This window comes from Loxodonta africana, chromosome 10, assembly GCF_030014295.1.
Source record: "Loxodonta africana isolate mLoxAfr1 chromosome 10, mLoxAfr1.hap2, whole genome shotgun sequence".
In the NCBI taxonomy this organism is placed as follows: Eukaryota; Metazoa; Chordata; class Mammalia; order Proboscidea; family Elephantidae; genus Loxodonta; species Loxodonta africana.
This window is the reverse complement of record NC_087351.1, coordinates 34,411,208-34,424,775: the sequence shown is the minus strand read 5'-3', so window position 1 is coordinate 34,424,775 and position 13,568 is coordinate 34,411,208.

The following is a 13,568-nucleotide window of genomic DNA, read 5'->3' as shown; positions in this document are numbered from 1 at the left end:
ACCACTCTCCCTCCCCTTCCCTTCCCCCTTGAGCGCCATACCGCTCACAAACTCTTTTCAAATACCCAGTTGGCTCCCAAAGTTGGAGCCTGGAATGGGCAGGGAGCCCACAAAACTCTAACCAAACTGGAGGTTGGCAGGGAGAGAAGCGCTCCAGGCTTACTCTCCCTGCCCCTCCCTCCTAGCACTCTCCTGCCTGGGAGCCCCTGTGGCCTGGACTCTAGGGGAAGCCGCCGCCGCCAGGAACCCCTTTGCCAACCCCCGGCCCTGCACCCTGGGAACTGCAGTAACTTATTCTCAAAGGCTTTAAACACAGAGATCCTCTCAGCAGCCATGGGCCGCCTCTTGTCCCAGCCCTGCCAAGTGGGGGTCCAGCCTCCGGGACTGGCGCTGCCCACCAACGGCAAATCCAAAGTTCTTTAAAAAAAAAAAAAAACTGAAACACACACAACCAAAAAAAAGAGAGCGAGAGAGCGCACCCATGCGCACGAAAGCGAGATGGAGAGACCAGAGGAATGAACTAAAGAAAACATAAACTTGGAAAAATACAGAAAAAAAAAACTCTCCCATCAAACAAGTGGTTTTTTTCCTGTCTGTGTCCTGTCCCCCTCCCCCCATTTTAAGGGTTTCTTTAAACCACCTCAACTTTGGAAGACAAATGGCTTTAACTCCTTGCCATGGGTCTGGTGATCCTCGTGGGACTGAACCAATGCAGCCCTCCCCAGGCCAGGCCCGGTCTCAAAGGCAGGAGCTGGTAATGGGGGAGAAGAGCAGGGAGACTGGGGAAGACCCATCCCTGCCCCCTGAATTGAATATTTAACAGGACAGGTAACATCCCCTCATTCCTAGCTGTGAATTTAAAAGTCAGTATCAGCAGAAGTATCTTGGCAGTCCCAAGAGGAAAGGGGTAGATGGGGCAGTTTGGTTTTTAAATCCTGGCTATGCTTTTTTTTTGTCTACCATCATTTCCTCTCACTTCTTTCACAAACCTCTATCCCTATTTCCCTTTCTAGTGGCCCCTTCACATTTCTGCCACTTCTTGAACCTTCTTTGCCCTTGCTAGGTCCCTTTTTCCCCATCTGTTTTTCTTCCTGCTTATCCTCTGCCCTTGCTCTTGCTCCCTATCATATCACAAACCAGCTGCTCCATTAAACAGCAGCTGCTGGAGGCATCCCCAAATGATTCAGGGCCTGACCGTTAGGCTCATGGTTGGTGGAGGCGGGGAAGGTCCAGAGTTGATGTTAGTTGAGGGAATGGATGGGCAAGAGATAATTTAAGCACAGAGTGAATCTGGGAGAGGGTGATATCACCAAGGGAACCAAGAGAAGAGGAATAAACCTAGGAGAGGGTTCCCTGCCCAATCTATTTGTTTCTGTTAACCATCAAGTGGTAATTTTGGCAACCCCAAAGCCCAGCTAAAGTGGCATAGGATGGAGAAGCAGGTATTTTATTTTAGCCAAGGAGAGAATGCAAAAATGTCTCATGTCCTCCAGATTGTTTATCCTACTACTCTTATCCCTAAGACCACCTCTTCCAAGGCATTCTCCTTCCATCCTTCCTCCCTTTCAGGCTGCTTCTACTACTACCATCCATTTAATACTCACAAAGTCAGCCAGCCCTGGGATTTAGGTTTTCCAGTTTGTCAGTCACTCCACTCTGTAACAGGTTAATATTGAAGCAGTGACTTATGTGCAGAAGAGATGGGAGGGGGGCGGGGGCCATTCAGCTCAGTCCCTAGTCCCCACATATTTTGTGACACTCATTTCCAGTCCCGTTCACTTCTAAAAATTAAAAACTTCAGCAAATCAGGGGTGGGGTGGAATTAGTTATTCTGATGATGCCAAAAATGCCAGTTACAAACGTCGGTAGTAGGAGAGAAATTGACCCACTGTGTGGTCTTGCTCTTGCTGCCATCTTTCCCTGCCTTTCAACCTCTCTCTTGCTCCCCTCCCTCCCTATCTCCTTCTCTCCCCCATTGGAATTCTGTGTATAAAACTATTTTCTTAGCAGCATGTATATGAAAAAAGAGGCTTTTTCACTCTGCTTTCTGGGAATGTGACTTTGTAAGAGGTTGAAAACAAAATTAGAACAAGAAAAAGAGAAAACACTTTAAAGAAAACCTTGGCAAACACTTGGCATGAGATGATTATTTTAGGGATTTATGGCCAGGGTAGGTTGGCTTTAGTTTGAACTATGCTTATTTTCACCAAGGGTTAATGTAGCCAAAAATCCCCCCTCCTCCTGCCATTTAGCACATTCTGTCTCTTACACCCAAATGCCCTGGCTTGGAGACACCACGTACATTCACAGTAGTAGACGAACTGACTCTAAGCAACTGTACTTACCTGGGACCCTGTAATTTGGGGGCAAAAGACAGCCTGACTGACTCTGCTGATTTAGATAAATCGGCATGCTTCTTGAGAATGTGTCATCCCATGTTCTCAGTGGCTGGAAGCATTCCTTCCCTACTACTTCCTCAGGCTGGAAGTCCTCAGCAGCAGTGCTCTGACTCCAAAGAGAGAAGCACTGTGGGCCATTTTGGTGGGCAGAAGGCTGGGTTAGCATGATGCAGAATGCCAAGTCACCAGGATTAAATCATGTTGCTTCTCCTGTGGAGTAGAAATAAACCCAGTGCGAGAGTTGGGCACATCAACAACTTATAGCACCTTCCATAACCCTGAAGTGAGCCTAAATCAATGGCTCATAAGATTGATCTATTATGGCTTGGAGCAAAGTCCTGGGGTTTCTGACATACCTGGGTCCTAAAGAAGCACCCAAATTCTGGCCTGCCCTACTTACATAAGGATCAGTATAGAGCAGCAGAGAGTAGAAACGACCTTGGCTGTCCTTGCTCCAAACCAGAGTCAGTGTAAGGATGGCTTGGGGTGCCCAATTCTCAACTAGGAGCAAAATTAAAGTCTGCTTGAAGAAGAGAAAATCTGAAGCCATTGTGGTCACATGAGACAGAGTCTGTAACAGGCAAAAGAGAACCCTGTTCTTCCCCCATGCCTCTAGTCCCTGCAGCGTATATATTACTTATGCACACGAACCAGAAAAGCCAGCTATTCCAGACAGAAGAGCACCAACCTGCTTAATTCCTTCTATTAGTTCCTTACCCACTTTCAAGACTTACAGAGCTGATCACAGATTCCCTGAAATCTCCACCACTCTGTTCTTTTCATCTGTTTTAAGACACATTCATTCATCATTTATCCCTGTACAGATATTCACACCTGAAATACACAGCTCTTTGTGTGTATAGCAGCACCACAGTAACAAGCAAGTGCTCCCTCAGAAGCAGTAGCAGAACCAAGCAGAGAGCCCTACAGGGATACGTGGAAATGCCAGCAAGGATGCAGCCCCATGGGCACGTAGGCAGGAGAGACATGCTCCCAGAACCAGCACCTACGTAGACTCCCTTAAGTAGAAACACCCTCCAATATATACTAATTTTCCTCATATGACAGTAGGTAGGGAAAACTTATAAACAGAAATCCAGAAGAAAATCTAATCAATATTAGGAAGAGTAGCTAAATGTTGAGCACTAACCCTTGGGGAAAGGACCTTAAATTCTTCCAGAATGTGATGCTGTGGCTCAGGAGAGGACAGAGGTAGAAGGGAAATCAGGAGGAAACCTGTGGGGAAACTCATGACATCATCCTGAAACAGGGATAAACTCAGCTGGGACCTGTGTAACAGGAAGGGACAGGTACTAAGGAAGCGTTTCTAGCTGTGCTGGGAAACTCAAACGATCGGTAGGGAGCAACGAATCTGACACTTTTAAGTCATGAGCGTGTCATTTTTAGAGGACTGAGTTACCAAGGAAGGAAGTTCCCATACCAAGAAAGCTCTTGCTCTAATGAGAAAGGCTATAGACCCAGCTTCAGGGTCTCTAGGATTATAGCTTGGATACATTATGAAAAGATCAGACGAAAGAAAATGCTTACAGAGAACACATTTGTAGAACATCTAAACCATGGCTCATCAAGTTTAGAGAAAGATAGAAAATCATTCCCAGGAAAGGACATAAAATTTGGTGAGGACTCACCCAGTCACTCCCTTTGAAGTAAAGGATCTGACAGCACTCCACACAAAGGACAGACAAGGGTTAATATCATTATTCCCTGCTGATAGTCTGAGCCTAGTGTTTCTTAGAGCTCCCCAGCCATGGAGAAGCATCTGACTAAAATCTAGTGGGGAAGCAGGTTAAGCGATTGTAAGTATACCAGAAAGGTGAACTTGGTCCAGAGAAAAGGGGACAGGTGATGCAGCACCTGGGATTGACGCATATCCCAATCCAGCCATACACATATTCTTGCACACATGATGGCTAAAATACCAAAACAAGTAATCATCAGCGGGGGCTCAGCAATGCCCCACATCTACAGGCCCTGCCTGATATCAAATCTTGTGCTGTCTTCTCAAGTGGACTCAAAGAATGTGATCTATGCTGGGCTCACTTCTGGATACCCGAACCAAGTGCTCAAACAACAGCATCATCTGCAGTTTGCTAAGTATCAGCAGTAGGCTAGGCCCTGTACTTTGCTGACCCCTACTTCCAGAACCCAGGACTCAGATCTGTCTCTGGGAAGAAGTGTGACTAGGATCCACCCTGTACCTAGCCACAAAATCCACAGAAATCTGACTGGAACATAGAAAACACTGTGGCGATACTCCTACCTAGTTCTCAATGGTGTGAGGTTTCAGAAACACATGGGAGCCAGCCATCAGAAAAGAGGGTGAAGGGAAGAGTGAATTTTGAAAATGCTTCTTAGGGGATTCTTCTGTGATTACTGCAGTCAATAAGAATCATCGTTTTAACAAGTTACATTTGACCTCAAAATATCTACGTTTCTCCAGCTACCCCCACCCATAACATGCACACACACACCCCACAACACTTATCACATGCATGACAGCATAAGAAGTGAATATAGTTGGAGAGCAAGTAAGAAGAAAGATACAAAAAGCATGGGAAATCCAGACCAGATCAACTGCTGTACGAGGTGACTGCCATCTCAGAATTGTGTTTCTCAAGGTTTTGTCTACGGACCACCTGCATCATGGTCACCTGGGTGCTTGTTTAAAGTGCACATCCCAGAGCCACACCTCAGACCAACTGAACTAGAAACACCCAAAGTGATTCTGTGTTCTCTAGAGTTTGAGAACTACTGGCCTAGAGAACGAGCCCCATATACATCTGTGACCTGCCCAACTCTCCTGCACCTGGGGCTCAACCCTGCTACATCAGGAGATACCACACAGTAGCCTATCATCACCTCAGATTTATCTTCTTCATCACCCTGACATCACCCCCATCTCCAACATATTGTAAATCTGCGTCTTCTACTTGTGTTGGCCATTCTTGGACAGGAGAAAAGATAAAAACATTGACCACTCACCCCCTTAGCCAAATGCCTCGTTGCTGTCACCTCTGCTGTGGAAACCACCTTGCTTCTTTTGAAGCTGCCATCCACTTCCAGAGATGCTGAAATCAGAAATCTCCCAGCCCTGAGCAGCTCAGCCCATCATGGACAATGGCTTTCCTTCTCTCTGGGCAGGTCCTATCTCCCATCAGAGCCATCCAGTGTCCCCCAAACATCACCTAGAGCCAAATCTTCTGCTCAAATATATTCCTAGTCACTGACCCACAGCCTCTGGCTACCCAGGTAACAGGGACAGATCAACCTGCTAGCAGTTCTTCCTGTTGAGGGTCCAAGGTCCAGTTTTGTGGGATTACCAATGGCATTACCTCTGGAGATATAGGGAGATCTTTATTACCACAGATGCTGGGGATTCTCCCCCTAGGGCCTTTCCCTTTCCCAGGGCTCAATGCTGATCCTCAGTCTCCTTTCCAGTAATGGACTTCAAAGATACTGAAATTTATCCAACTCCAGTTGGGGGGCCATTTGAGGAACTCCTAAACACAAAATCTCTTTGCACAGTCTTTCTGGAAGAACAGATCCCATGAGCCTGTTTCTCTAACATCTGCCTACCTCTCTAGGCTTAGAGCACCTCCGCATCTTTCTAGGAGTGCTATTGAACATGGGCCTTTTAACAAGGGAGAAAGAACCAGTTGATCTCAATCACAGCCCAGCCAATTATAAGGCACAAGGCAGAATGAAACATCTACAGTTATAAACCACCTCACCACCCAACAGCAAGATCCGAGGGGCTCTCCTTCCTACTTCTTCCCTTCCCTATCTCTTGTGGCATCATTTCTGTGACAACATAGCTGGCTGACCTCTCTCTAGGTTATTTTGCCCTCTTAGGTTTTTTCTCTCCTTGATGCTCAGAGAGGGGTATAGTCCACTGGCCTGGAGCCCTGGGTGTGGCTACAGCCACGCCCCTGTCCCTCTGTGCTCCAATTTCCCTTTGCATAGCTGCTCAAACACTGTGAATGTGGTATCATCTACATTTCTTTCTGGGTGGCAATGAGGGCAGGAGAGAGGTGGGTATCTAGTTGGGAGGAGGGTGGAGTTGGGGTTGTCTGGAAAACACTGACTCAACCCACCTGTCAAGGGTATCCTTTCATGTCGCTTCCCAGCACAGAGCTCCACCCAATGCTTGGCACTCCTAAGCGCGCCACCCCTTCTCTTACTGCCACAAAGTGGCGGTCGTGAGCATGTTTGGCGGCCTTGGGTTTGCTGCAGTGCCAGGATCCAAGACACTGTTCACATGCCAGTGCAGCACTGCCAAGCGTGGCGGCATCCAGTTGGTTGGGTGCCAAGCAGTAGGACCCAGGTGGTGATAGAGATGAAAAAGGGGTGGGGTGAAGGAAGGGGGAGAACGGCACCAGGGAGAAAATCAGACCCTCACTTGTTAGAGTGGAGAGTCCAAATGGCACCTGCAGAAAGGTGCCCTTCCCGTTTGAGACCCCAGCCCAGCAAGCAAGCCCTTCCCTCCCCCACCATGCCCGCAAGAGTGACATATACAGACCAGGCACGAGGATTTGGCCCTCTTCAGCAGGGAACTGGCTGAGGGCCAGGCAGGACTGCCAGACGCTCTCCATCCTTCTTCCTTGGGGTCTTGGCAATGGCGTGCTTCCTCCTTTGTGTTCTCATGCCTCTCTCCGTCTGTCGCTCCATTCCCCAAGTCTAAGAAGGACCAGGAAGGAGATCCTGGCAAAAAAAAGTCTTCTCCCAAATAACACACAAACACACATACACACCCAACGTCTTACTCCTCCCTCTCATCTTGGCATAACTACCCTCTCTACCAGGTTGGCAAGAGGCACCGCCACCCTCCTCCATTCCACACAATGCCAGAGCCCATGCCAGACTCCATGGGCAGTGCCAGTGCCCACCCACCTCACGCCCCAGTCCCCTTGCTGTCTCCTTCAGTGCTTTGACAAAGGGCCAGATTATCAGCCCAAACGAGTTCTTCCCAGGTAGCGGTGGCACAATTCCTCCTCCCTGGCTCTTAGACTCTTTCTTGGCACTTCCTTGGCTGCTTGCCCCACTGCTTTACTTTACCAGGCTGGAAGAGAACTAGCCACCTCATAGTCCAACCATTTCTCAAAGCTGAGCTTCTAGAGGAAGAGCAACATCAGCAATACATCCCTGCCCCTCCTCCCTGCTTCCTGAGTCCCCTTAGTCCCCACTGCCCCAGCTCTGGGCATCAGCCTGACAGATGTGATGCCAACAGCTCCAATGTACTAAGCCTTCCCCCAGAGCATTGGGACTCCCGCTGTTGCCCACCCCCCGACCCCCACTCGCCTCCTCCCATCTCTGCGGGCACAAGGGTGGCAGCTGCAGTCCCAATGCCTATAAGCAGACAGCATGAAGCAACTCATGCCCCCTCTTTGCCCCTCCCAGGCCCCCAACCTCTCCCCTCCTTCCTCCATGCCATCCTTCTGTCCTTCTGGTTGGACACTGGATTGGCATCCGCAATGCCAACCCCCACCCCGTGCCCAGGAGGCTCACATACAGCACACGCGTATGCGTACATGTACACGCACACACACACATACACACACACAGCCCCGTGAGTGCCAGGCAGCGGTGGCAGACACACAGCAATGCATAGTGACTGGTACCCGAGGAGGCAGCCAGATTCGGCACCTGATCCAGCACCCGTTTGGGATTGGGTGGGTAGGCGGGCAGGCGGGCGGAGGGGTGATGGAGGCAGACGATGGCCCTAGGTTGGCAGCGGATGGAGCTGGGAGAATGGAGGGAACAGATGCTCTTTGCCCAGCCTCCCTCCCTCTCTCTCCCCGAGATCAGTGCCAAGCTGGGGGGATGGGGAGAGGGGAGAATGGGGGAAGGGTGGCATTTGGAGAGCTGGCAGGCGGGGGAAGCTGGGTCCGCCCAGGCTGGGCAGTGCCGGCACTGGCTGCCGCCTCGCCACTCTGCCATCTGTCTCGCTTCTCTACCCACCCCCCCCTTTCTCTCCTTCATCCACAGCAAAACGGAAAAACAGGGTCCTCATCCCGCCCACCCCCAACCTCTGCCAGACCCCCCTCTCTTCCTCCCCACAACTCACCACACCACACCACCACCAAGCCATCTGTGCTCTCTCCTGGCTCAGTTACCTTCTTTCACGCGCCTTCACCCTCACACCAAAACTGGTGCAAATTTTAAAATATATATATATATATGTGTATGCATATATTTATATATTTAAAAGCAACTTAAAAACTATTTTCTTTGAGAATGTCCTGTCCTTCTGAGTCTGGGTCCTCGGTGCCAATATTTATGGCAGCGAGAGGGAGGGGACCCTGTCCTCAGCTGGTGCCCATGAATCCCATGCCAGGGAGGAGGGATGGCTGGGGTGGGGTGGGGGTGGGGTGGGGTATCGGGAGAGCTCTCTTCTCTCTGCGCCTGTGGTTGTTTTTTTTTTTTTTTTTTTTTTCCTCCTCTTCCACTTCCGGAGCAGATTCAAATTGATCTAGAGCCTTCCCCACCCCCAGCCCCAGTTCCCAAGGCCCCGTGCCCTTCTCTCTGTTCTCCATTTTATTCCTTGATCACTCTTTCCTTCTGTGTGTGTACGTGTGCGTGCGCGTGTATGTGTTTGCATCCATGGCGGTGGGCACCGTGCCAGCCACCGCACAGCCATCTGCGATGCCTTCTGCAGCCTCTGCTATTTTTCCCTGCCACCTCCAGCCCCAACCCCCCGGCACCCCAGCTCCCCACCTCCAGTCCCCAATCATTAATTAGCTACTGAATTAATTAAATTGTGAATGCTAATTAATATTCCTACAGGGCAGGCTGCCAGGCTGGAGGGGAGAGGGGGCGTGAGGAGAAGTGGAGATTGGGATGGGGGAGGAGGGAGGAGAGCCCCGCTGCTTAGAAGAACAGGAGGGTGATGGAAGGAACGCAAAAGGAGGAAGGAGAAAGAGGGCAGATGATGACGGGCAGGTGGGGCAGGGTGGGCAGGGGCACAGAGAAGGGGGTATAAAAACTGTCTGAAGTCCAACTGGGTACAACCCAGCCTTTCCTGCCCAAATAAGACAGTCAATTTCTGTCTCCCAAACCTACATTTTGCCCCAGCCCAGCCCAGGGTGCAGAGCCTTGGCATATCCTGGGGAAGTATGTACTCTAGGAGGCGGGGGGGGGGGGGGGGGGGGGGGGGGGCGCTCTGGCAGTTTTTTTTCTGTGTCTCGAATGCAACAGCATTTATCAGAGACTCATTGGAGCTGCCTGCAAGGCTGATTTAGGAAGACCATGGCAGAAGACTGTCTGTCTTGGGGTCCCAGAGGTGGAAAAGTTGACACTCTACCCACCTTGCAGGTCAGGAATGTAGGAAAATGTGAGCAAGGGCCATCTAAGCCCTCGAGTTGTCGTTTTTAAAAAAAGAGAGGGATGCCAGTATAGTGAGACTTTTTTCTGGAAGGCGCTTTATGAAACACTAATCTGGTGAAATGCTCCTCAGAAAAAGGGTTCCATGATCAAATTAGTTTGGAAAATACTGTACATTCCCCATCTTAAGAGATCCACAATACATGCTGGTGTGTTAAAGGCTCTGAGAATTTTTGTAAAAAAAAGAAAATTCTTAAAACTTAGCTAGCCACAGAACCCCAACTTTTTTATTTAAAATCTTCATTTTATTCCCACAGAAGCAGTGTTCCACTTTGGGGAAAGCTCTATTAAGTGATCAGGGTGGCTCTAGGATGGAGGCTGGCAGATGGATTAACCAGCCCCAGGTCACCTTGATCCTAATATCCCACAAAGGGACGGCAGTGTGTCCCTGACCTTACAGATGTAATGCAGGAAGGCACCGAGTCAGGCATGGGGAGAAATGTATCACTCTACAGCATCATAGACCAATACTTTCAGAGCTGGAGAGAGACCTTAACAACCCCGTAATTTTACAGGTGAAGCACCTGAGGCTCAGAGGGGTGAAGGGATTTGTCGAAAGTCACAAAGCCAGTAAATTACAGCATTGATATTAGGACCAAGATCTCCTGACCTCCAGCCTAGCATCATTTTCTGTTGCTAAAACTCTGGAACAAGGCCAGCATGGGAGTTATCAGCCAACTATGGTTCTGATGGCTTAGTGGTTAACCATTCAGCTAGCAGAAAGGTTGACAGTCGGAATCCACCAGCTGCTGTGCAGGAGAAAGTTGTGGCAATCTTCTTCTATAAAGATTTCAGCCTTGGAAACCTTATGAGGCAATTCTACACCGTCCTATAGAGCTGCTATGAGTCAGAATTGACTAAACAGCAACAGGTTTGGTTTTGGTTAAGGCTCTTAAGGAATCTCATCCATATTCCATGTTCCTCTGCTGACTAAGGCCTGTTGCTGAGTGCCATGGCGTCGATTCTGACTCACAGCAACCCTACAGGACAGGGTAGAACTGACCCATAGGGTTTCCTAGGCTATAATCTTTACAGGGGCAAATCACTGGGTCTTTCCTCCAGTGGAGCAGCTGGTGGATTCGAACCACCAACCTTTTGGTTAGCAGCCGAGCACTTAACCATTGCACCATCAAGTCTCCTTTGACTAAGGCCTAGGCCTGGTCTTTTCCACCCCTGCCCTTTCCCTTCACCCTCACCTTTGGGGCCCTGCAGAAAAGACCTGCCTCTTCTGTACCCCTGGCCACAGTGAGGGATAGAGGCAGGAATGTGTGTTATACAAAATTTCCCCAGGTGTTCCCAATATTCCAGATTCCCCTCACCCCCAGCCCGGCCCCCATGCTATAAACTGCGGGTGTCAACCCAAAGCGCCCACTCCCATCACAGCCTCCATCCCATTCTGGTCAAGAAATCCCAAATATCTCCTGGGACATCTGCTGTATTTCCTGTTGCTTTGTCATCTGGCAACCCCAAGGTCACTTAACCTCTCATCAGAGTCCTCAAGAGGATAAGCAGCCCTGTCTTGAAACTACAGGGACATGTAGAGTAAGGAGACCCCAGAGCCAGCCTTGGAGACATGCCAGGATCCACAGCCTCACTGAGCTTCTCAACATCCAACTTCGTGAGAGATGACTTTCTTTCTACCACAAGGTAGGCCCATTTTTTCTCGTATAGGCCTGTATGGAGCTGGAGAACAATGGAGGTAGGTGGAGACCAGCTCATTTCAAAGGTTGAAGAACTTTATTACATTGTTATTGCCTCTGGGTCCCATTGTATGGCCCACCCGATTTCACATTCACCTTCCCAGTGCACAAACTCCCCACAACTTAACAGAGTTGATACTCTAAGATGATTCACCATACCATTTTGATAAGAGAATAGCTTTGAAATACAATTTTGATTTGCCAATAAGAGATATGCATCCAAATTGCCAGAAATGATGAGGTCCCTTTGTGCTCTAAAAGTCTATGACAGCTGTCTGAGCCCATCTCCTCCTCTCTATAAAGCCTTGTGTAGAGGTTCACAGGACAGCCCTTTGGTATTGGGCTGACAAGGGCAGTCCAGAGTTGTGACCCACTGTCCACCTGCTGACTATTCCTCTCATTGAAGAACAATATGATAAAGCGGCGACAAAGTGGGGTCAGTTACCCAACCTGAGAGAGCAGGAGCTAAAACCTCCACGCTTTTTACAGGACACATTTTTTAAAGAAAGCATTTCAGGGCTGCTTTTATCCTTGGGTGGCATCTTGCTAAATTATCCCCTCTCAGTGGCCAGTGACAGGGGCCAGAGTCCAGCCTTTCAGGGTCATGGATTCCAACCTGGTTCACTTTCCATTCTAGAACCCGTTTTCTCTCTCTAACACCCAGGCACTAAGCCGCTGTCAGTAGCAGAGGCACTCCAGAGCTGGGATACAAATGATGATTATTGTATTATCAAATAACATTGCCAAGCCTGGCCGGCTCCCTACAACAGTGGCAGTGGAGGCGAGCTACAAAATTCAATATTGATGAACTGTACATTGTCTTCTAGAACCATCACTCTGCCTGACAGCCACTCTCCAAGCCTCCCACCATTAGCAACAAACAAGAGAGATACTGGTTAGTGAAGGCCCTGGGGGTGCAGAAGCTAGGCAGAGGGAAAACCAGAGAAGCCCAGGAAACCTTATGGAAGATGAAAAGCCCTCAGCACCCACCACGTCTACAGCCCCCCAGCAAAAACCAGCCTACATTGACCCTTCAGGCTGTGCCCTGCCTCAGTCCCTCTGGAGGGTTTATCTCAAACACCACTGCCCAGAAAAATGTAACACTAGTGAGCAGCAACGGGCCTAAGGTCTGGTCCCATCTCTGCCACTAAGTGCTGTGAACCTACAGTGTGACACTCAACTTCCCTGCATTCCTGTTAAAAAGAAAGTAATGTATCTAGGGTTCCTTCCAGCATTTCTAGGGAAATGGTTAAGATTTTGAACCCCAGACTGAAGGGCACTCAAGATGTGTTCCCCACCTCAGAGCTCTGCATTGCTGTCCTCTCGCCCAATGTGCACTTTCCCAAGGTACTGCCCAGCCAGCACCCTGCCTCCTGCTCCTGGCTCAACGAGGCCTAGCCTGACCACCCTATTTAATATTGCAACTTGCCCTCCACCCCACCCCCATGCTGCCCATTCCTCTTACCTGCTCAATTTTTACTTTTTCCCATTACATTTATCACCTTCTAACATACTATGCAATTTACATACCTACTATTTAGTGTTGATTTTCTATTCCCCACCTCTGGAATGTAAGCTGCACAAGGCAGAGATCTTTGTTTTGTTCACTAATATGTCCCAGGCACCAATAATAGTGCCTGACACATAGCAGGTGCTCAATAAATATTTGTGGCATGAAAGAGGCTACGGTTAGATGGTTACATGCTTTGCTCAGACCCATCTGACTAATTCTGTTATTTGGCGCTGGGGACAGGGAGAGATGGGTCTTTGTTTCAGTGCTCTCTATCTTGGGGCAAGACAGCCCACGCAGAGGACGTCTAGGAGATGCAATGCCGCCATATGGTCCTTTGTCTCCATCATAGCCTCAAGCCCATGCCGGTCAGGAAAACTGGTGTTTAACTGGAATATTTTCTGCTGAACCCCAAGCGCCTTCCCAACTTACACTCGATAAAATTGCTTAGCCTTCCTCCACAGGCCATGCCAGATTATAAACCCAACTTTAGTAAGCATGAGACTCACCTGTGAGCTTGCTTACAATTCTTATTCCCAGGGCACCTTCCAGAGATAC